Source organism: Narcine bancroftii, chromosome 1, assembly GCF_036971445.1.
Source record: "Narcine bancroftii isolate sNarBan1 chromosome 1, sNarBan1.hap1, whole genome shotgun sequence".
Taxonomy (NCBI): Eukaryota; Metazoa; Chordata; class Chondrichthyes; order Torpediniformes; family Narcinidae; genus Narcine; species Narcine bancroftii.
The window spans coordinates 464,458,279-464,484,100 of record NC_091469.1 but is presented as its reverse complement, the minus strand read 5'-3'; the positions used below and the strand labels follow the sequence as shown (position 1 = coordinate 464,484,100).

Sequence of the window (25,822 nt, the reverse complement as noted above, 5' to 3'; positions counted from 1 at the left end):
AACATCAATGCATCCCTTAGAAGATAAGGGGCCCAAAACTGCACCCAGTACTCCAAATGGTGTCCCATAGAGCCTCATTAACACCTTTTTACTCTTGTGCACTATTTTACTTGAAATGAATGCCAACATAGCATTTGCTTTCTTTACTGCCAATCTAGACGGGTTGTTAACCTTTAGGGTATCCTACACGAGGATCCCCAAGTCCCTCTGAACTTTCGAATTTTGCATTTTCTCCACATTTTAATAATGATTTGCCTGATATTATTTCTTCCAAAGTCTACAACTGTACATTTCTCAACATTGTATCTCCTCTGCCTTTTCTGTGCCCACTCTCCGAAATTGTCAAATTCTCGCTTCAACCTTTCGATTTCTTCGTCACTTCCTCCTTGTCCACTCATCATGGTGTCACCTGCAAACCTCACCACAAAACTATTCAGTCCATCATCTAAATCATCGACATGCATTGAAAAAAGAAACACACCCACACTAATCAACAAGGTGTTCGCCCCTCCTCCAACTCTCCCTCAATAAATGACACCGCCTTACTTTTTGTGCTCTATTGAATGTTTGCTCTGTGACGCTGTCGCAAAATTCTGAATTTTGTGACTTGTGCGTGACAATAAATTCTGAGATTGACTATCTATTTCTCTCTATGGATGCTGCCTGACCCAGTGAGCAACCTGTTTCTCATTGTTCTGTTCAAAATTCCAGCAGCCGCAGTTTTATTTGTGTGTCAACCCTTGACCTTATGCTTCTATTTAATAAGATCACAGTTGATCTGATAATAATCTCAACTTTGCATCTTGACTGTTCCTGATAACATTCTGCCCCCTTCCTTATCAATTATCTATCTACTCTGCCTTAAAAATTCAATGTTTCTGCTTCCACTGCTCTTACAAATGATCTGTGAGAGATAACAATTTACCTCATCTATCTTAATTGGGCAACCTCTTATTTTTGGATGCTTCCGCCGCAACTGTCAAAACACCTCAGAATCAAATATGTTTTAACCAAATGCACTCTCACTCTTCTCAAGTCCAGCAGAGACAAGTCATACCTGTCCAACCATTCTTCAAAGAATGAATAGGATTTAGTCTGAAATGCTTCTGACAAATTAATATGAAGATCAGTATTATATGTTGTACTCCAGATGTGGTTTCACCTTTACCTATTTTTCATTCAAACATTATTTCCTTTCTTTTCTATTCTGTTCCCCTTGCAATGAACAATAACATTTTAGTTAGTTTTCCTAATTATTTGCGCACACTGCATCATGGCTGCTTGTAAATTCAGCAGATCCCTCAACATTTCGGAGCTTACAATCTCATATAATTTTGATAATTAGCTTCCTTCCATATTTTTTCCAGCCAAAGTGGACAATTTCATGTTTTTCACTTTATATTCTTGGATGCACCATAATAATCACAAATGACTAGAATTGTGAAACTATCAGTCTTTTATTAACTATAGACTACAACAGCCGCCAACCTTATTGACTGATCGAGGCAGAGTGAAATGGGGAGCACGCAAAGGCCAGTCTCGGGAGACGTGTCTAGCCAATCATGGCATAAAAGTGGTTTACCACATTCACCCATCCTTTTCAACAAGAATCCTGCAGGGTGAGAAGAAAAGAAAATGAAACAAATATACATACTCTACATATATTTTACAGATTAAGTCTGTCAGGGGGTCTCCTTTGCCACAGTGAGCGATGGTTATGTTTGGGGCGCTGCCATAATGGCCTGAGCAGCCTGTGGTGCTGGCCTGTCATCACCCGTTACATTTTGTTGGTGGAGGGGAACAGGTAAGTGGGTAAGGGAGTGTGCTGCTGGTGGATCATGGGTGACAACAGTATCCAGGGGTGTAGAGTGGTCAGCCGTAGGCTACCCTAAGGTAGCAATGGGGAGGGGGGGGCGGGGAGGGAGGAGTGTCTGTTGGTGGTCAGTGGTGGTTGGAGTAGTGCGCAATGGTTCCAGTTCTCAAATCGAGACTGTGTCCTTGCGCCCATTAGGGAAGACAACGTAGACATACTGGGGATTAGCATGTAGAAGGCGGACTCTCTCGACCAATGGGTGTGCTTTCGAAGCAGGACCAGTCTTGGGGAGGTAAGCCAGGTGGGTAGCCTAGACCCTAACACAGACTTCTGAAAGGAAAACAAAATCTGTTCATGAGGTGTTTTATTAGTGGCCATATATAAAAGTGACCAAAAGGAATGGAATGTACTTGAAGGACCTCTTGCCACTGGGAGACTGGAAGTTCATGTGACTTCAGTGCCAAGATGGTTTTCCAGACCATGGCATTCTCGCTTTCCACGTGCCCAGTCCCTCTAGATTGTAGCTGGTGGTAATGCTCATGGTGATGCACCCTGGGCAGCAGGTATTGCCACAGCTCATCACTCATAAATGAGGTCCCCCAGTTGTTGTGAATGAAGTCCTAAAGATGGTCCAGATGCCTTTGATAAATGTAGCCATGGTCATGTCTGGGCAGGGGATGGTGAGAGGGAAACAGGATTATTCGTCGATGATTGTAAGAAAGAAGACATTCTGGTTGGAGGAAGGGAGGGGCCCCTTGAAAGCAATGCTTAGGCGCTCAGAGGGATGGGTAACTTTGATCAGGTATTCTGTATCTGGTCAGAAAAATGGTGGTTTGCATTTATTGCACACCTATCAGTTTTTAGTGGTTGTCCAGACTTCCTCAGTGGAGTATGGTAGGTTTCAAGCTTTAATAAAATGGAAAAAAACTGGTCACTCCGGGGGTGACTGAGTTTATTATGGAGGGTGTACAGTCTCTCCATTTGAACATTGGAACAAGTCCCATGGGACAGAACGTCCGGTGGCTCGTTAAATTTGCCAGGCCGGTAGAGGATGTCATAGTTGTAAGTAGTCGGATGACCACTTTGCACTTGAAACAGTGTGGACTTGACTATAGCATGCATGGTTGCCTTGGCGATATTATCCTTGATACAGTCAAATACACCTTGGACCTCTGACAGCAGGGGGAATGCAGTGGCTTTGACCAATGGGCGAACCTTGTCTGCATAGTTGAGGACTCAATGAGTGTAGTATGAGAAGAACCCTAGACATTTTTTCAATGCTTTGAGAGTATTAGTAGAGGTAGCTCCAGCCACAGATGCATGGGATAAGGGTTGCGGCCAATGAAGCTGTTCTCAACCACCTAGTCAAGGATGAGTAGTCATGCTGTCTGGAACACAATTTATCCTCGTTATAAATAAAGTTCAGGCGCTTTGCTGACTGGAGAAATTTACAGAGATTTGCCTTGTGATCTTGTAAGTTGTGGCCTCACACAGCACTGCTACGTTTCGTGAATGGTTTGGACTGGCAGACTTTGGCAGAATGTTCTTATTTCTGCACCTAGCACATACTGCCTTCTTGGAAGGGCAGCATTTCTTTGGGTGTTTACTCTGCCCACAGAAGTAATATTTGGGTTGATTACCCGCAACAGCGGCTGAGGTCAGGTCACTAGAAGAGTGGGATGGTGTCAGTGAACAGTCGCTCATGGTGTGGGATGATCTCCCATCCCAAGGTACCAGCACCTGCAGTGACCAAGAGGTGGCCGAGTACTCATCTGCATTTTGGACGGCCACCCCCAGCACTCTGCCAGTTCAATTGCCCTCTGTAGATCAAGTACCTTTTGTTTTAGGAATCTCTGCTATATGTACCTGGAGCAGATGCCAGCCAGGTAAGTGTTTCGGATGAGGTCCTTAGCGTTCTGGGCGGTCATCATGGCCTTGAAGTCACATGCTCTGCATTGGTTTGGGAGGGTCTGCAGGTACTTGACGCTTGATTCACCAGGTCGCTACTTTCTGGTGGCCAGGATGTGCCTGGTGTAGACCTAATTTATCTTCCTGTGATACTGGGCCTTCAGTATCCCCATGGCCTCTGTCGACAAGCTGGGATTGTTGATCATCGGGAATACCAGGGGTTCGACTCAAGAGGAGAGTACCCTCAGTTTGGTTTTCAACTATTGTGATAACATATGAGGCCACCATCAGGAAGTCTTCAAAACAGTTTAGCTAGAGTTCGAATATGTTTGGGGAGTGAGAAGATCAAGCGTCTATGTTGGGTTTCAGGTACTGCTCCATCTCTTTTGAAAATTTATAGTTAATAAAATTGATCCACTATTAATAATCACAAAAAACTGAAATTGTGAAATTGATAGACTTTTATTAACTATAGACTGGAAAAGCTGTCAACCTCATTGACTGATCAAGGCAGAGTGAAATGGGGAGCATGCAAAGGACTATGGGTAGGATCGGTCTTGGGAGGCATGTCCAGCCGGCAGCAGCCAATCATAACTTACAGAGGTTTACCACAATTATATTTCCAAGATTTTATCCACTTACTTAACTGGATCTATCCCTTTATGTGGAACACGGAACAATACAGAACAGGAGCAGTCTCTTCAGTCGACACTGATGTCTTGGTACATGTGGGTGCAAATGACATTGACAAGAAAAGGGAGGAGGTAATGAAAAGGGATTACAGTGAGCTGGGACGAAAGCTGAAAGACAGGAACGCTAGGATGGTGATCTCGGGATTACTACCTGTTCCAAAGGCAAGTGATGAAAAGAATGTAAGGATAAGGAAAATGAACGTGTGGCTGAGGTGCTGGTGTACAAGGCAAGGATTTGGCTTCTTGGATCATTGGGATCTCTTTTGGGGAAGGCATGATCTTTACAAGAGGGATGGGTTGCACCTAAATCCAAAAGGTGTCAACATTTTGGCAAGTATGTTTGGTGCAGCAGTGGGGCAAGGTTTAAACTAATTTGGCAGGGGTATGGGAACCAGAGTGATAGGGAAAAGGGTAGGGAAGATAAAGTAATGGCCAGGAAAAGTAAAATAGGAAAAGTAATGTTGGGAGGAGAAAGTAAAAAATCAGATGGTGCAGTGAGTTTTCGGGTCAATGATAGTGTTAAGAAAATTACAAAGTAAAATAGTGGGCAGAAAAATCAAAAGAAAAGGTTACAGAAGTCACTAGATATTAAAAGGACAAAGAGCATCAGGGCACTTTATCTGAATGCCCGCAGTATTAGAAATAAGGTTAGTGAACTTGAGGCGCAAATCGGTACCCATGCCTATGATTTGGTAGCCATCACGGAAACATGGCTACAAGGTGACCCTAAATGGAAAATAAACTTTCAAGGGTAGCAGACTGGTGCAAAGAGATAGATAGGATGGTAAGGGAGGTGGAGTTGCACTCTTAATCAAAGATGAGCTCCAGGCGGATGATATAAGATCCAAAGAGCATAATGTTGAGTCCATTTGGGTAGAGATAAAGTATAACTAAGGGAAAAAATTAATGGTAGGTGTTATCTATTGCCCACCAAATAACAATAGTTTAGTGGCACAGGAAATAAATAGAGAGATAAGTGAGGCATGTAATAATGATACGGCAGTAGTCATGGGGGACTTTAACTTCCACATAGATTGGGAAAATCAAGTTGGTCGTGGGAGTCTGGAAGAGGACTTCATAGAATGCATCCGCGATAGCTTTCTTAAGCAGCATGTTAAGGAACCCACAAAAGGAAGTGCTCTCCTGGATCTAGTGTTGTGCAATGAGATAGGTAGAGTAAATGATGTAATAGTCAGAGACCATCTGGGAAATAGCGATCATAGTATGATTGAATTTCTTATTCAGATGGAAGGGGAAATAGTTAAATCTAAAATTAATATATTATGCTTAAACAGGGGTGACTAACATAGGAGGAGGGAGGAATTGGGCAGAGTGGACAGGGAGCACAGGCTAATTGATGAAACAGTTGAGGAACAGTGGAATATTTTCAAATAAATATTTTGTAATGCTCAACAAAGATATATTCTGGTCAGGAAAAAGGGCAGCAAGGGAGGGAAAAATCAACTGTGGTTAACAAAGGAAATAAAGGAGAGTATAAAATTGAAGGCGCAGGTGTACAAAGCTGCAAAGAGCAGTGGGAAACTGGAAGATTGGGATAACTTTAAGAAACAACAAGGGGTTACAAAGTGGGTAATAAGAAATAGGAAAAAGGATTATGAAAGTAAATTGGCACAAAATATAAAAACAGAAAGCAAAAAAATTTATAAATGTATAAAATGGAAGAGGGAGGCCAGAGTTAACATAGGACCCTTGGAGGATGAGAAAGGAAAACTGGTAGCAAAAAATGAAGAAATGGCCGAGGTATTGAACAAATATTTTGTGTCAATCTTCACGGTGGAAGACACGCTCAGCATGCCCAAGTACGGAGTTAAGGATGTGAATGTTGGGGAGGGCCTTGATAAAATAGTTGTTACAAAGGAAGTAGTGATGGAGAAACTAATGGGACTAAAGCCAGACAAATCACCTGGTCCTGATGATATGCATCCAAGGGTTCTGAAGGAAATGGCAGAAGTTATAGTTAATGCATTGGTGGTCATATACCAAAATTCCTTGGATTCTGGGCAGGTCCTGGCAGACTGGAAGACAGCAAATGTCACGCCACTTTTTAAGAAGGGATGTAGGCAGAAAACTGGAAATTATCGGCCAATTAGCTTGACGTCTGTAGTTGGAAAAATGCTTGAAGCCGTCATTAAAGATGAAATGGTGAAACTTTTGGAGCGTAAGGGTTCACATGGTTTTAGAAAGGGAAGATCGTGTTTGACAAACTTGTTAGGATTCTTTGAGGATATAATGGGTGCGTTGGATAGAGGGGAACAGGTTGATGTTGTATATTTGGATTTCCAGAAAGCGTTTGATAAGGTGCCGCACAAGAGACTTAACAGTAAGTTACAGCAAAATAGAGTCCAGGTAAGTATATTGGCCTGGATTGAAAATTGGTTGTCTGACAGGAGGCAGAGAGTCGGGATAAATGGGAGTTTTTCAGGTTGGCAGGTATGTGGGGTGCCGCAGGGGTCGGTGTTAGGCCCACAACTGGTCATCATTTTCATTGACGACTTGGAGGAGGGGACAAAATGTGGTGTAGCCAAGTTTGCCAAATTGAGTGGAAGAGCAAATTGTAATGAGGATGTGGAGAGTCTGCAGAGGGATATAGTTAAGCTGGATGAGTGGGCAAAGGTCTGGCAGATGGAGTACAATGTTAGTAAGTGTGAGGTTATCCACTTTGGCAAGAAAAATAAAAGAGCTGAATATTATTTAAAGGGTGAAAAACTACAGCATGCTGTTGTGCAGAGGGACTTGGGAGTGCTTGTGCAAGAATCGCAAAAAGTTAGGTTGCAGGTGCAGCAGGTTATTAAGAAGGCAAATGGAATGTTGGCCTTCATCGCTAGAGGAATTGAATTCAGGAGTAGGGAGGTAATGTTGCAACTGTATAAGGTACTGGTGAGACCGCACCTGGAGTACTGTGTCCAGTTCTGGTCTCCATATTTGAGGAAGGATATACTGGCTTTGGAGACGGTCCAGAGGAGGTTTATTAGGTTGATCCCAGGGATGAAGGGGTTGACTTATGATGAAAGATTAAATCGTCTAGGATTGTATTCGCTCGAGTTCAGAAGAATGAGAGGAGATCTTAAAGAAAAATATAGGATTATGAAGGTTATGGATAGGATAGATGTACGAAGGTATTTTGAGCTGGCCGGGGAAACTAAAACGAGAGGACACAGACTCAATATTCGAGGGAGTAGATTTAGGACAGAGATGAGAAAAAATAGTTTTTCCCAGAGAGTAGTGAATGTTTGGAATTCTCTAACCAGGGAAGTGGTTGAGGCTGCTTCATTAAACATATTTAAAATTCGGTTAGATAAATTTTTTACATGATAGAGGAATTAGGGGATATGGGGAGATGGCAGGTAGGTGGAGTTAGGTCATAAATTAGATCAGCCATGATCGTATTGAATGGCGGAGCAGGCTCGATGGGTCATTTTTGGCCTACTCCTGTTCCTACTTCCTTTGTTCCTATGTTCCTCACAACAATGCTGAACATGATGTCCAAATCAAATGAAAAATCCTTCATATTCATGTGTCCATCTTGAAGTCTCTTCTTTCATCTCTATGCCTGGCACCTATTCCAGGCACCTACCACTCTTTGTATAAGATATTTAGACTGCACATCTCCCTGAAATTTCTTACCCATCACCTTAACCAAATGTCCTCTAGTTTGTGACGTTGTTGCCCTGGGGAAAAGATTTTGACTTGTCACACCATTAATGACTCTCATAATTTTGTACTCCTCCATCTTGTGGTCCCACTGTCTCCTACACTCCAGAGAAAAACTTCTAAATTAGGCAACACCTTGGAAAAACACCCATACTCTTTCTAAAGTCTCCACATTCTCCTTGTATTGGGGAAACCATAATTACACATAGAAATCCAAGTTGCCACTGTTTAGCCACTTTGCTTCTTCTTTACAATGAACTTTCATCCCTGCAATGTGGTCATCTGCAGCCAATCATCCATTGTACGAAATATTAATCCAACTCAATAATAAAACCTTGAAATGGCACAGTGGCACACCACTTGTTGCATTTTCCCAACCGGAAATGCTCCCAGTTATTCCCTCTGTTTTCTCTCAGCCAGCTAATATGTCTCCTCCTCTGCCATGACATTTTGTTTTGTGCCTTCTGCAAATCCTCGTATTGTTCATCCACAGGTTCCCCTTTACCTGTAGCATTTATTTCTTCTTCAAAGAACTTCAATAGATTTATCAAACATGACTTCCTTTTCACAATATCCTGTTGAATTTATGTGAATATCTTGACATTTTTCTTTGTGCCCTGCTTTAATAAAGTAATTTAGACATACAGCATGGTAACAAGCCCTTCCAACACATGAGCCTGTGCCACTCAAATACCCCAATTAACCTATGACACATGTATGTTTTGAAAGTTTGAACCCGATTCCATGTTCTGGAATTGCTGTACACATTGTCGAGTTGATGTATTCGAGGGGGAGTCAATTCACATGCTGTGGAGTCTAGTGCAACACTGACCCCTCCAGGCTTGCATGCTGGGCTTATATACATCACTGCTTCTGTCAAATGGACAAGAAGTGACGTCAATAATGCCATCACCCCAGATAAAAAACCTGTGTTGGATGCAGGTCAATTTCCTGCATTTTTCACAGCACAACTGCAATTTTTGGATCCGGTTCGCTTGCTTGAAAATGGGTCACCACATGATACCCCCTCCAACTCCCCACCCAGAGCCAACAATCCTGTTGTGGATCCCCAAAATCTATATATATTTTTGTTTGGGCGGCTTTCCTCTCAGCCGAGGTGCCTGAACCATGGCTAGTCTGTCCAGATCCAGATGGGCAGTTTTCAGGTGGCTCAGATCCAGATGGGCAGGTTTGAGGTGGTCCAGATCCAGATGGGCAGGTTTGAAGCAGCCGAGATCCAGATGGGCAGGTTTAAGGTGGTCCAGATCCAGATGGGCAGGTTTAAGGTGGTCAAAACTTCCTCTTTGCCTCCAAAGTCCAAAATGTATATTGAACAATTGTGTCTTAGTACCTCAAATGGACGCTAGAATGGTGCTAGGTGTGTTCCTTTCTGTATGAAAATGTACTTGCAGTCCTGCAAGTTCTGGAATATGTAAGGCCTGGCCTGACCATGTTGAGATGTCAGTACAGATGCTAAAGAACTGAGCTTTTCGCAGAGGCTTGCTTAGGACCACTGCAGGTATCTCTTCCCATCCTTGTGAATCTGATACAAATTCTGCTGGAACCATCGGGGGCATGCATAGACCAGCTTTGCCAATGAGGCATCTATATCATCCTTAGGTGCCATTCATATGTCCAAAAGTACCCACAGCAATTTCAACCCAGTTAGGTCCCTGTAGATGTGCCATATGGCATGATTTCAAATGCCTGTGGAACCTTTCTACTAGTCCGTTGGATTGTGGGTGGTACGCATTTGTGTGGTGCACCTGGGTTCCAAGCAAAGTGTTCATTGCTGACCACAGGCTTGATGTGAATTGGGCACCCATCAGATGTGATATGTGCTGGCAGACTGAAACCTGCTATCCAGGTGGAAATGAGGGCCCTGGCGCAGGTGTTGGTAGTCATGTCTGCCAGTTGAACTGCCTCTATAGTGAGAAGAAAACAGGAACCACATAACATCGGCAGGGGGCCGACAATGTCCACATGTATGTTGTCAAACCTCCGATATGTTGGCTCAAAAGATTGTGGTGGGGCTTTCGTGTGTTGCTGAATTTTGGATGTCTGGCAACAAGTGCATGTCTTCACCCAATTGCTGACCTGTTTTCAAAGCCCATGCCACACAAATATGTTGGCTACCATCCGCCAGTCATTCTGATTGATGGATATGCCAAACTGTGTACTGCGTCAAATACTTGCCACCTCCAGGCCACTGGAATGATTGGGCAAGGGCGACCTGTAGATACTTCACACGGGTGTTTGAACTCCCCTGGGCTGACCAGAATTTCTTCCAGCTGCAGGTTCGAGTCTTCTCTTCTGTAACATGGAATTTCTTTGTCTGCCTGTGGCGCTTTCGCGAGCACAAAATAATCCACCCCTTGGGCTAAGGTTTGCACAGATTGTATGGCCGGGCGAGACAGTGCATCTGCCACTACGTTGGTCTTTCCTTAGGTGTGTTTGATGGCCGTCGTGAACTCAGAAATATATGATAAATGCTTCTGTTGATGAGCCGACAATGGATCTAATACCTTAGTGAAGGCAAATATAAATGGATTGTGGACTGTAAAAGCCGTGAAATGCCTGCCTTCTAGAAAGTACCTGAAATGTCTGATAGCTAGGTACAGAGCCAACAATTCTCGATCAAAAGCACTGTTCTTGAGTTCTGATAGTCTGAGCACCTTGCTAAAGAAAGCCAATGGGTTCCAATGCCCATCGATGTACTGTTCAAGCACCCCTCCTACTGCTGTACTGGATGCATCTGTTCTTGGGTGGACCAGCAATGCAGCATTAGCCAGTGATTCCTTGGCATTCTTGAATCCTGCTAATGATCCTTCATCCCAAGTGACATCCCTTGCCTTGGCCGACACCAGGGCAAAGAGTGGGTGCATGATACAAGCCACTGATGGTAGAAACTGGTGATAAAAGTTTACTATTCCAATGAACTCCTGGAGGTCTTTAACAGTGCTGGGTTTAGCGAATGTCCAGATCTCATTGACCTTCGCCGGTAGTGGCTTTGCTCTGAGTTTGTTGATTCTATGGGCCAGAAAGTTGAATTGACACTTGGGCAGGTTCATATTCAGCCCAAACTCATTCAAACGAGTGAAAATCTTGCACAGGTGAGACAGATGTTCTTAACGACTGCATCTAGCGATAAGTATGTTGTCTAGGTATATGAAGGTAAAGTCAAGGTCATGTCCCACTCTGTCCATTAAATATTGGAAAGTCTGCTCTGCGTTCTTGAGCCTAAAAGTTATTCTTCTGCATTCAAAAAGGCCAAACGGTGTAATAATAGCCATTTTTGGAATGTCATCCTGATGGACTGGGATTTGATGATTCCCCCGGACCAGGTCCACCTTGGAAGAGCTGCAGGGACCCTGCAGGTTGGACATAAAGTCCTGTAAATGCAGTACCGGGTAGTGATGTGGTGCAGTAACCTCATTCAACCTGTGATAATCACTGCAGGGTCTCCACCTGCCTGTAGCCTTGCGTACCATGTGGAGCAGGGATACCCGGGAGCTATCGGACTGTTGTACAATACCCATGTCCTCTATCCTTTCAAACTCCTCTTTGACCAGACAAAGTTTATCTGGAGGGAGCCTGCAAGCTCGGGCATGCAACGGTGGCCCTTTATTTGATACATGATGCTGCACCCCATGTTTCGGCATCACTGAGGTGAATTGTGACATAATTATTGTGGGGAATTCTGCCAACAACTGGATAAATTCTTTCTCTGAAAGGGTATAAGAGTCTAAATACAGGGCTGGCAGCTTGGCATCACTTAGGGTGAAGGTCTGGAAAGTGTTAGTATGAACGAGCCTTTGCTCCTCTAGATCAACCAGCAGGCCATGTTCTCTGAGAAAATTACCTCCCAGTAGTGGCCAATGTGAATGTCCATGTGAACTTAGTATCACTGAACTGAAGCAGGATTCTACACATGCCAAATGTCTGGATAGTACTGCAGTGTGTGGCTTTCATTTATGACCTGTGTTTTCTGTTACTGTGTCATGCCCAAAGGGGGAAGCACGCTGATCTCAGCTCCTATATCCACCAAGAAATGCCAGCCAGAATGTTTATCCCAGACATATAAAAGGCTGTCTTGATGGCCAGCTTCACAGGGAGATTGGCAGCAGCGAGCTTCTGCACCCCATCGTTGATGGTAGAAACACCATCTGTTGTCTCCTGGTCGACTGGCGGTCTGACAATGGATTTAATCAACCTTGCTACCGGTCTAATGTTGGAGTTGCACTGTCCTGCTGCTGTGAGTGGGATCTGGTGACCTGTCCTGCGGATGTCACGCTTTCTTGCTCAACCCGCCAAAGAATGGCAGAAAGGGCCACGACTCTCTGAAGGTCACTATAATCCCCATCGGCCAGCAGCATGTGGATATCTTCTGGCAACTGCTCCAAGAAAGCTCACACGAACAGGAGGCAGGGTCTATGCCCTTCCGCTAGTGCCAGCATTTCATTCATGAGCGCAGAAGGGGTCCCATTCCCCAAGCCATCCAAGTGAAGTAAACTGGCCGCTCGCTCACATTATGAGAGGCCAGAGGTATGGATGAGCAGTCTCTTGAACTCCATTTACTTGCCCCTCCTCCGGAGGCTGCTGCAAAACAATCGTAAACTCGGCACACCATCTCTTGATCCAGGCACTTACTACATAGTAGTACTGCATGGAATCAGATGTTATTGGGATTCTGATTGGTCAAACCATACAAGTGGTTGTGAAGTCCAAAAGATTGGCAGTTTCAGAGCCACACCGTGCATCAAAGAAAATATTTCGTGTTGGGGTCCAAATATCATTTAGACCAAAAAGGTGACTCAACCGTGGATAACAAGGGAAATTAGAGACAGCATTAGGTCCAAAGAGAGAGCATATCAATTGGCCAAAAAAAGTACCACAACTGAAGACTGGGAGCAGTTCAAGATGCACCAAAGGAGGACAAAGGGATTAATCAAGAGAGCAAAAATAAATTACAAAAGTAAGCTTGCGGCAAATATAAAAACCGACTGCAAAAGCTTTTATAAATATGTCAAGAGGAAAAGATTGGTGAAATCCCGAGTAGGTCCCTTGCAGTCGGAATCAGGGGAATATATAATGGGGAATAAGGAAATGGCAGACCAATTAAATTCTTATTTTAGTTCTGTTTATACAAGAGAGGATACAAATAACCTCCCAAGGATGTTGGGAAACATAGAGTCTAATGCAAGGGAGGAACTGAAAGAAATCAGTATCTGTAAGGACATGGACTTGGGGAAATTGATGGGATTGAAGGCAGATAAATCCCAAGGGCCTGATAATCTACATTCTAGGGTACTTAAGGAAGTGGCCATTCAGATAGCATATGCTTTAAGAATTATTTTTCATAACTCAATAGACTCAGGATCAGTACCCATGGATTGGAGGGTAGCTAATGTTACCCCACTATTTAAAAAGGGGGGTAGAGAAAAAGCGGGGAATTATAGGCCAGTGAGCCTTACATCAGTAGTGGGCAAAATGATGGAATCCATTATTAAGGATGTAATAGCGGAGCATATGACTAGCAGAGAAGGGATCGGACGGAGTCAACATGGATTTACAAAAGGTAAATCGTGCTTGACAAATCTATTGGAATTCTTTGAGATGGTGACAGGTAAAATAGATGGGGGAGAGCCAGTGGATGTGGTGAACCTGGACTTCCAAAAGGCCTTCGATAAGGTCCCGCATAAACGACTGGCTTCCAAAATCAAGGCTCATGGGATTGGGGGAAAAGTATTGATGTGGATTGAGAACTGGGTGGCAGGTAGAAGACAGAGAGTTGGGATAAATGGCTCATTTTCTGAGTGGCAGGCGGTGACCATTGGGGTGCCACAGGGATCTGTACTGGGACCCCAGCTGTTCACAATTTACATTAATGATCTGGATGAGGGGATTGGATGTAATATCTCCAAATTTGCAGATGACACTAAGCTAGGAGGGGTTGTGTGCACAGAAGAGGGGGTCAGGAAGCTCCAGTGTGATTTGGATAAATTGAGGGACTGGGCAGATATATGGCAAATGCACTACAATGTGGATAAATGTGAGGTTATCCACTTTGGTAATACAAACCGGAGGGCAGATTACTATTTGAATGGCAATAGATTAAGAGATGGGGAAGTGCAGAGAGACCTAGGGGTACTTGTACACCAGTCTCTGAAGGCGAGTATGCAGGTACAGCAGGCAGTTAAAAAGGCAAATGGTATGTTGGCCTTCATATCAAGAGGGTTTGAGTATAGGAACAAGGATTACATACTGCAGCTGTACAGGGACTTGGTGAGACCACACCTGGAGTATTGTGTGCAGTTTTGGTCACCTTATCTAAGGAAGGATGTTCTTACAATGGAGGGAGTGGAGAAGTGATTCACCAGGCTGATACCTGGAATGGCAGGAATGACTTATGAGGAAAGATTGCGCAAATTGGGATTGTACTCGCTGGAGTTTAGAAGATTGAGAGGGGATCTTGTAGAGACATATAAAATTCTGGCAGGACTGGACAGAATGGATGAAGATGGGATGTTTCCAAGGATGGAAAAATCCAGAACCCGGGGCCATGGTTTGAGGATAATAGGCAAACCATTTAGGACCGAGATGAGGAGGAATTTCTTTACCCAGAGGGTGGTGAATCTGTGGAATTCATTGCTACAGAGGGCAGTAGAGGCAGGTTCATTAAATATATTTAAGAGGGAATTAGATATATTTCTTCAGTATAAGGGTATTAAAGGTTATGTAGAGAAGGCGGGGACGGGGTACTGAACTTTAAGATCAGCCATGATCTCGTTGAATGGCGGAGCAGGCTCGAAGGGTCGTATGACCTACTCCTGCTCCTATCTTTTATGTTTCTATGTTTCTATCAGGGTCACCAATGTTGCAAAGTATTCTATATTGAGCTACTATAGACATCAGTGTACACATTGTGGAATTGCTGTGCACATTGTCAATTTGAGATATACACAGGGATGTCAATGTACACACTATGGAGTCTAGTGCAAGACTGACACCTCCATGCTGGGCTTATATACATCATTTCTTCTGTCACTTGGACAGGAAGTGATGTAATCATCCCAGCTTCAAAACCTGTGTTGGATGCAGGTCAATTTCCTGTGTTTTCCCACACCACATCTGGCATTTTGGGAGCTGGTTTGCCTGCTGTTAAGTGGGTCGCCACAAGTTAATATTTGCTTTTATTCCCCATCTGGTGAATCATCTTCCTGAAAGCTCAACCTGTATTATATTGTGGAATGGGTAATTAGAGTTTATTGTTAGATCAAAGCATTGAAAGATGTTTCACCATTGGAGCTTTTAAGGAAAAATCTCGGCAAATTATGACCAAGGCGGTCCATACTTCTGGATATAGTAGTGCCAGCAACAAAGATTCAGCCAGAAAACACAGGAAAAGCTTCCAGCATTATGATGCCTTTTCTTTCACAGACACAAGCCAAGAACACTTCAGCAAAGGCTTGAATTTAGATAGCACCTTTAGCATCATAAATCACTCCATCCTTTTAACAAGTGTTTATTATACAAGCTAAGGCTGAGTACAACTTGGTTAACATGCAAGCTACAAGGGAGAATCAATTTGTTCTACATGATTACCTGCTTTATCTGTTTAGAATTCCAACTGCTGTGACAGCATTTGAAGGAAATCCCATGCTTGATAAACTAACAATCTATTAAAAACATTCTATTAATAATATAAATAACTATTTATGCTCTAGACCAGGGGTTTTCAACTGCGCCTCCCCCCAAAAAAAACTTCACATTCCATCTTAAGCAATCCTTATGCCATAGGTGCTCTGTGATTAGTAAGGGATGGTTTTAGGTGGAACATGCATGGGAAGGGAAAGTTGAGAACCACTGGCATAGGGATTACTTAAGGTGGAATGTAAATTTAGGGGGGGGGGATGTTTGAAAACTACTGCTCTATATCATCTTCCATCAAACGTTTTATGATTTTGTGATCTGGACACAGACTGGGAGATCACTTTGCTTAGCACCTTTGCTCTGTCTCCATCAATGACAGGGATCTCCCAGTAATCAACCATTTAAATTCTGCACACCCCTCCCCCCTCCTTCTCTGCTGACATGTTTGTCCATGGTCTCATGCACCATTAAACCAAGGCCATCTGTAAATTGGAGGAGAACCCATTAATACTCTGCAATCAGATGGGATTCACATCAACTGTTCTGGTTTCTGCAAGTCCACTCCCTGTTCTCCCTCTATTCCCTATCCCTCTATTTACTTTCCTCCCGATCTCTACCCCCTTCCCTCTGCATTAACAGAGCAATCCCTCCTTCTTCTGCTTGCTGGCATGCTCTCCCTCCCTTATTCACCAATTACCTCCTGCCTATGGAATTGTGCTCATCCCCAACCCCTCTGCCCACTCCAAATTGTTTTGGTACTTGCCCATGTTTTGCTCATACCTTGATGAAGGGCATACGGCTGAAACATTGGTTATGTATTTTTATCTTTGCTATGTAAAGTACACTGCTTTACCTGCTGAGTTTCTCCAGCATAGTGTTTTTACAAGAGAATGAATTGTTTGCTGAGTGGGCATTGATGCTCAAATAAAGTCTTGTATTCTTCCAAGACAATTCAAACTTCAGAATAGCATTGAGTTCCCCAGAACTTGCATCCATTAAACCATATTGTTATTTCATGAAGGAGGTTGGGGCCAATTTGAGTGATAAGCATTTGTGGAAAAAGTTGCCTGCCAATCATTGTGTATGCTCTTTGTTGTGGATAGGGTTGTTCAGACCAAATGCTTCGATTACACTCAGTTGGGGTCTATGAAACGATAAGAAGCATGGCCTATGTGAGGATGTAGACAGGTAGCCATAAAGAAAGAAATGTGAAATACATGTGGTTACAAGAGAGCTTCTCCTTTATTTTTTGAAAATTTTATTTTTCATTTGCATCGATATATACATATAATTCTTCATCATATAACAATACAATGTAACAAAAATATGTTTTTCTTTTAATCCCCCTCCCCAAAGAAAAAGAGAAAGAAAAAGAAAAGAGAAAAAAAAACTGAATGTATTTATCATTCACTATTCAAATATTCCTAACATATTATTCTATCTTGTACGTATTAATTGGGAGGAGCAGATGTTTTGGACGATGTGGATAGACTCTTATGGTTTCAAAATCATATAAAGATTCTCAGGTTAATTCCTTAAATTATAAGTAATCTTTTCCAATGGTATACAATTTTGAATTTTCATCTATTCAAATGTATAAAGTTATCTGACTTCCATGTTACTGCTGAACATTTCTGTGCCACCGCCATCGTTACACTCAAAAATTTTCATTGATATTTATCTAATTTGAATTCGTATCTGTGTTATATAAATCACCAAACAAAAAATATTCTGGTTTCTTTTAGTATCTATATCTTCATAATTTGTCCCAATAATATATTCAAGTCTTGCCAAAATTTTCCCACTTTTTTCACTCGAAAAAACTGCATGTAATAATCTTTCTGCTTTTTTCGTTACATCTGAAACATTTGTCAGAACAATTTGAATTAAGTTCATGTAGTTGATACGGAGTGTAGTATAATTGGTGTAAAACAATTATGTTGTATCATTTGATATCTAACATAGATTGTATTGGTTACACTCTCCTGGTATAATCTTGACCAGGCCTCATCATGAATTTGTATATTTCTTGTATATCTCTTTTTTACTTATATAATTCCTTTTCTGCATTGTGTCTTGTAATGATATATACATATTGGTAATACATTTCTCAATAAATGTATTAATTAATAAATATTCAAATAGGCTCTGTCTCAGAAGTCTAAAATTCACACCTAATTTCTTTTTCAAATATGATTTAAACTGAAAGTATGAAAAAATTGTATTATTTGGTATGTTGTATTCCTCTTTCATTTGTTCAAAAGTCAAGAAAAAATACCTAAGAAATTATCTTTTATCCTCTTTATCCCATTATTGTGCTAGATATCAAAGAAAATATTATTTAAGGTAAAAGGAATAAGTGGATTCTGCTTTAACTTCATCTTAGCTATTTGGTAGTTCTTAATTCCTATTTCTATATGAATTCCTTTCCATGTCTTGATAAATATTTATAATTTGGTACTCCTTTCAAATGTTCTTCATTCCATTTATACAAAAAATGTTCTGGATTACTTTCTCCTATATTATTCATTTCAATATGTACCCACACAATGTTCTCCCCAATTTGATAACAGGAGGATAGAAATATTAAATGAGCTGCTTTATAATAATTTTTTTAAATCACATCTGTAATCCTCCCTGATCAAATTTTCAAAATTAGTTTTTCCAAAGGTATCCCTGGCATTTTATCATGCCAAATAGATTTTCTTACATTTTTACTTAATTCTTGAAAAAACTTCATTGGTATAGGAATGGGTAATGACTGAAATAAATATTACAACCTCGGAAAAATATTCACCTTTGTACAATTTACCCTTCCTATTAAAGTTATTGGTAAATCTGTCCATCTCTTTAAATCCTCATTAATTATTTTTTGTAATGGTGAATAATTCAGTTTAAATAAACTATTTAAATTTATATCAATATTAATTCCTAATATTTAATTGCTTCCTTTTGCCACTTAAACTTCTTCACCTGCCTACTTAATGTATAGTTCCCATCATTCATAGGCATCATTTCACTCTTTCCTACATTGACTTTATTACCTGATATCAAACCATATTCTGCCAATTGTACATTTCAATTATATTTCTGGTACTGTAAGATATAATATAACATCAACTGCAAACAAGCTAATTTTATGTTCTCTATCTTCTATCGTAAAGCCTTTAATCTCATTATCTCTTCTTATCACTTCTGCCAATGTTTCTATAGCCAATGCAAATAAAAATGGTGATAATGGGCATTCTTGTCTAGATAACCTTTCTAATGGAAAAGGTTTAGATATTTACCTATTTGTGACCACCTTAGCTTTTGGATGATTATACAAAGCTCTTATCCAATTTATAAAATCATATGAAATTCTGAAAATATTCAGTACTTAATATAAAAAGTCCAATTCTAGTCTATCAAATGATTTTTTCTGCTTTTAAAGCTACCGCTACTGCTGGTATCTTTTATTTCTGTGTTACATTTAATAAACATAAGTTTAACTACATTGTCCATGGATCTTCTATGTTCAATAAAGCCATCCTGATCCATATTTATTAAATTAGGTAAATATTTAGTTAATTTGTTAGCTAATAATTAGAATACAATTTTATAATCTATATTTAATAATGATATCGGTCTATAAGACGATAGTAATAAAAGATCTTGCCCTTTTTTTGGAATAACTGTTATTAATGCTGTTTTGAAAGATTCTGGTAAGTTATTAGAGTCTCTCATTTGATCCAAAGGTTGCATAAAAGCAGGAATTAACAACTCCTTATAAAACGCTGGAGAGAAACCATCCTGTCTCAGAGCCCTAGGATTTGGCAAAGACATAAAAATATCATTTACTTCAACATCCGTAAAGGAATTTAATAATTCCATTTGTTGATTGACATTTAATTCAGGCAATGTAACTTGTGATAAATATTCATCTATTTTTTTCCTCATCCTTTAAAGATTTGGTTTGATAAAATTGTTTATAGAAATTCCTAAAATCATCATTAATTTCTTGCATTTCATATGTTATTTGACCAGTTTCTCATTTTGTTGCTATTATTGTTCCTGATAATTGCTCTGGTTCAAGTTTCCATGCTAAAACTTTATGGGCTCTATTGCCCAATTCATAATATTTCTGTCGTGTGTGCAGTACGTCTTTGTAATTTATAAGATTTTATTGTAATAAATTTCAATTTTTTTGATTCCAATGATTTTGGATTTTTTTCATTTTTATGAAGATGAAATTCCTTTTCTAAATACAATATCTTTTTCTAAATGATCTACTTCTTAGATATATTCCTTCTTTATTTTAGATGTGTAACTTACTATTTGTCCTCTTAAATAGATTTTCAAAAGCCACTTTCAGGTGGGCAGAATACCCCAACGTAAAGCCGCCCAAAATACCTGAATGCAGCTGTTGGGAGGCCACCTGAAAGTGGAGAATCCTGACCCGAGGTGTACTTAACCACCCGCCTCGGATAGGTGTATTCTCCACTTCCAAGTGCTCCCGTCGGCACCTGAAAGGAGACGGTACTACGGCCATAGTCAACAAGACCCGGCATTTGCTCCATGTCACCTATCCCTGCTGTGGACCTTTCAGGTGCCAGAGCAGCGCCTTCAGTGCTGCCACCTGAATATCACTTCGCGCGCACACACACACGCACACAGACGCATGCATGCGTACGCACGCACACACACACACACACACACACACACACACACACACACACACACACACACACACACACACACACACACACACACACACACACACACACACACACACACACACACACACACACACACACACACACACACACACACACACACACCCAGATCTGGAGCTGCAATCTCCCAGCTATTCCACCTGAAAGCAGGTATAGAATCTTATATAATAAACTTATTTGCTACTAAGTATTCATTAATTTCTAGAAAAAACTTTATCTGTTGTCTCTTAAATTCACAAAAAATCCTTCTTCTTTAAAAGTACTGTATTAAATCTCCATCTATAACTTACATTTTGTTCTTTCAACGCAATTGACATCGCTAAAGGTGAATGATCCGATTGCATCCTTGCTTGATATTCAATCTTCTGTAATTGTGTAGAGACTAAAAATGTATTAATATGTGAACATGTCTTATGTTTAAAAGAATAGTCCCTATCATTGGGATGAATTTTCCTCCACCTATCAACAAGTTTCATCTCATTCATTAAATCTATCATGATTTAAACTCTTTTATTTTAACAATATTTCCACCTGATCTATCTACTTTTGAATCAAAAGTAAAATTAAAATCTCCACCCATTATTATTTTCCCCTGAGCATTTGATAATTGCATATAAATATCTTGTATAAATTTCCCAAATACATTTGGTCTATATATATTCATTAATGTCCAATATTCTGAATAAATTTTACAATTAATCATTACATTCTTTGGCTTGGTTTCACGGACGAAGATTTATGGAGGGGGTAAAAAGTCCACGTCAGCTGCAGGCTCGTTTGTGGCTGACAAGTCCGATGCGGGACAGGCAGACACGGTTGCAGCGGTTGCAGGGGAAAATTGGTTGGTCGGGGTTGGGTGTTGGGTTTTTCCTCCTTTGCCTTTTGTCAGTGAGGTGGTCTCTGCGGTCTTCTTCAAAGGAGGTTGCTGCCCGCCAAACTGTGAGGCGCCAAGATGCACGGTTTGAGGCGTTATCAGCCCACTGGCGGTGGTCAATGTGGCAGGCACCAAGAGATTTCTTTAGGCAGTCCTTGTACCTTTTCTTTGGTGCACCTCTGTCACGGTGGCCAGTGGAGAGCTCGCCATATAACACGATCTTGGGAAGGCGATGGTCCTCCATTCTGGAGACGTGACCCATCCCTGTTTTATCTATAGTTGTATCCAATATTTTAATTGGTAATTTTTTATTTATTAATATAGCTACTCCTCTGGACTTAAAATCAAATGAAGAAGCCAATACTGATCCAACCTAATCTCTTTTTAACTTCTCATGTTCTATTTCAGTCAAATTAGTTTCCTGCAAAAAAGATATATCCATTTTAATCTTTTTCATATAATTTAACTTTTTTCATTTTATTGGATTCTGAATTCCATTAATATTAATACCAATGAAATTCCATTTTCTTGCCATTAAGTATCAATATTAAAACTTCTATCCATTGATCATCCTTTTCCAACTCCTCTCCATCCCACTAAAATAACAGTATATGTTACAATAATCTTAGTCAATCCAAGGTGTAAAAAAGAGAGCTTCTCCTTAATTCATTCAGGCGATATAGTGCCTCTCTTGCCCTGCATTTTTGTCCCTCAGGAGACATTGTGAGTTTCCTTCTCAAACCACTGAAGTCTGTTTCGGTCGGACGTTGCTCGTCATATGCCAAGTGATGCTGAAGTCAGGGTCTCCTTTGACTTGGAGAAGAGACAACTTTCCTGAATGGCTGATGTCCTTCCCAGTCCTAACCCTAAACCTAACCCTAACCCTAATGTGCTAGTTAAATATGAGCATGTTATGGACTGTGCCATCTACAGCCACGGTGGTGCAGGAATAACTTAGCCATGCTGGATAATGTTAAGTTTCTTGATTGCTGTTGGATCTGAACTCATCTGGGCAACTGAGGGATATTCTATATTATAAACAAAAAGTATTGTGCTGAGAACTACAAGACATTTGGCCTCCACACTGTAGCCAAAATACGCAGCTAGCACGTTGACATTCCAAATTAATTTTGACCATGGTAAGTTGAAGGTGGAAAAATTGTATAAAGGTGGAAACTTGAACTGGAAAGAGCAGCATGTTGGTGTAGCAGCTAGCACAATACTGTTCAGCATCAGCAATCAGGACTGGGATTTGAATCCTGCACTGTCTGTGATGAGTCTGTATGTTCTCCCTGTGTCTGCATAGGTGTTTCCGGAGGCTCCGGTGTCCTCCCACCTTTCATAATATACTGGGGATGTAGGCTAATTGGCTGTAATTGGGCAGCATGGGCTTATAGCCCAAAATAGCCTGTTACAGTGCTGTCTGTCTAAACATTTAAATTTGAAGTGAGATCAGAAAAGCTTGAAACACTGAATAGTTCAGGCAGCATCTGTGGAATGAGAAATAAAAGTTGGAAATGAAACTGAACATTAGATAACCCTCACTTCTGACTTCATGATGGAAGGATTGCCATCACTACCAATCATGTACATCAAACTATTCTGGTCACAGAGTACACCAGGCCCTTGTTATTCTCACCAGTTCAATAGTAATAAAATGAAAATTTTAAAAGTTGTAGTGTGAACAGATTATATCATATTTTATATTGTATATAAATATGTTTTTGAAGGAGATAGATTGTGTTTTTTTTAGTGTAAGGTAGCACAAACAAACACAAGCACATCACAAAACTGATCTTAGTTAAAATGCAAGAGTTTTACTCAAACCAGACTCTCCTGGTCCAGTGCCCTTGTAAAATCAATAAAAACTGCTTTCCTAGAGTTGTTTTTATAAGGAGGTGCAAATAGAAGAACTGAAGTTCAAGAGACTTCACAAGTGGGTGTTAATTGGACATGCCGTGGAGTAATGGATTATTGTTTTGAAAGCAACAGATGAACGGACTCAGAAGATTGGGTCTGGTTCTGTAATCTGTCTGGTTGCAGTTTGCTGTTCTAAGAAGGTCATGTGGTTTTGCAAGCAGAGAGAGAAAGAAGATCAAACAGGCATTCTCTGAGAGAGAGTGAGAGAGAGAGAGAGAGAGAGAGAGAGAGAGAGAGAGAGAGAGAGAGAGAGAGAGAGAGAGAGAGAACTAGTTTCTCCAGTCATGGAAAGCTGGAAACTTGCTGAAACCTCATTTTGAAGATGGGTCCTGAGTTCTGAGTTCAGAGTTCAGCCTGTTGAAAACTTTTGTGGTTCATACAAAAGGAAATGGCTGGCTAGAGTGTTTCATCTGAAATAAGGGAAATAAAAGGTGACCTGCAGAAGAAGAGGTTATCATTTGGAAAAATCTGATGGGACAAGTTTCTTCAGCAAGACCCTGAAGTGGCTGTTTGTTTGTGTCCAACAAGCAATGAATCTCTCTCTGAAACCAACAAGAACCTCATGAGTTGTAACCATTTACCTTGAAGCACCAAAGCTTGGTGAAAATTCATAGATGTTAAATTCTGTACACTGTATAAGAATTACCTGTTACCAGTGAACTTGGAGAAGTGAGATTGGACTGTGAATCAAAGAACTTTTCTGAACTTGTACACATTACATACACATGTGCTTAGAAATAGAAGGGGATAAGTTAGGTTAAGTTCATAGTAATAAGTTAAAGTTTGATCCTGTTTTTATGTTTAAAGAAATTTTTAAAAAATGACTTTTGTTTAATTAACTATTTGTCTTGATAAATGTATATGCTGCTGGGTTTGGGGGTCCTCTAGGCCTGTAACATTAGTCAGCTTACAACTTTCATATGTTGATCAGGTGTCACTCAGCTTCAACTCTGACATTGAACATTAGAGCACAGTAAAGGCCCTTCAGCCTTGCACTGATTTATATAAACAAAAAAAAAAAACAAAAAAAAAACTAACCCCTTACTTCCTCATAACCCTGTATTTTTCTTTCATCCATGTGCTGGTGTAAATGCCCCAGTTGTTCCAGCCTCCACTACTAACCCTGGCAAGGCATTCCAGACAACTTCTACTCTCTGTGTGTCAAAAAAAAACTTATCCCTGATATCTCCCTTAAACTTTCCTCCCTTCACTTTGTTCAGATGTCCTTTGGTGTTTGTTACTCCCGCTCTGTTGGCTGTCTACCTCATCTACGTCTTGTCAATGTCAGTGTGCCACTCTCTCCTGAGTGAATACTGATATGTTGCTATATCTGCGGAATGTAACCTATCGATAGACATGGCAGGTATTGAGATCGATGGCGGAATCCGTCATATTGACTGTCAGGTTGAATTTTATGATTCTGACCAGGCCAGGCCATTACAGGATTCATCCATGGAGCACAAATCTTATTTTCATTTTCTTAAATTTTAATTTAGAGTTACAGCACAGTAGCAGGCCCTTCCAGTTCATGATCCCATGCCACCCATATACACCCATGTGACCAATTAACCTACTAAACTCATACATCTTTAGAACATGGGAGGAAACTAGAGGAAATCCCTCAGACATTAGGGTTAAGAACACAGCCCTGTGGTCCTCAGAAAATGATAGAGATTGTGGAGTAGATGTCTAGATCACAATCAGTGAGGATTTTTAAGAACGTGAGGAAATCCAGGATGCAATTACACATTGGGGTGTTGAGCCCCAGTTCTTGGAGTTTGCTGATCAATTTTGAGAGGATGGTGTTAAATGTTGAACTGTAGTCCATAGTTTGTGTCTGTGTTCATTGAAGTTTTTAAGGATGGGAGGAGGAATGACCTTAATCAGATATATAAGATCCTAATGGGGCTTGCCAAGAAGATGTTCAGATATTTTCACCAGTGGGACAGTCACAAGCAAGAAGAGATTAAAAAAAAAAATAAGAGGCTGGTGTATTGTATGGAAGGGTTCGTGGGGCGCAGCAGAAAGCAAGCTCCAAGACTCAAATCACAATCACCAATGATCTTCATTAAATAACCAGTTGAACAATAAAACAGTGCAGCAGCTCTCCTATTCACGCACTCACACAAGTACTCAAACACTCACACTGACTTGCACTCAACCGTGGGACTCGTCAAGGAAGAGAGGGGCAAGAGGGAGGATTCCCTGAGTGTTAGATCCTGAGGGAAAATGTGCCCTTGTGTCAGGGCTACCCACTGGTACTTCACAGCCTCCCACTCCGGGGAATACAGAGGACTGTGGTTCTGCTCCGGTATCTCCAAGCACTGGGATACACTGGCTAGCCTTGGGGAGCACAGTGCCCCGTCACCTGAGGTCCTCATGGATAGTGTCCACTGTATTGACCACGATCCATGTAGTGAGCAAGAGTATCATCACATGGAGAAGAAAGAGAGAGAAAGATCCTGCTCAGATTTGAATATATCCTGATCTGCTGAGCAGGGACCAATGATGGTACCTGAATTTCCCACTCTGAAGATCTGGGTCCAAGTACTGAGGGCAGCCTATAACAGTGCAT

General features: G+C 41.0%; 1 long non-coding RNA gene across 2 annotated transcripts in view; it reads right to left on the bottom strand.

The window, feature by feature from the left end:
* Positions 1 to 1,438: 1,438 nt before the first annotated feature.
* Positions 1,439 to 25,822, bottom strand: part of LOC138753773 (uncharacterized) — an 83,396-nt gene continuing 59,012 nt past the window's right edge. The window contains exons 3-4 of one of the 2 annotated variants that reach the window (XR_011351425.1): positions 20,744 to 20,818; positions 1,439 to 1,612 (exon numbers count right to left, since the gene is read on the bottom strand). This is a non-coding gene — a long non-coding RNA (uncharacterized lncRNA). The remainder of the gene's footprint in view (positions 1,613 to 20,743; positions 20,819 to 25,822) is intronic. The other variant, XR_011351429.1, reaches the window with a different exon arrangement.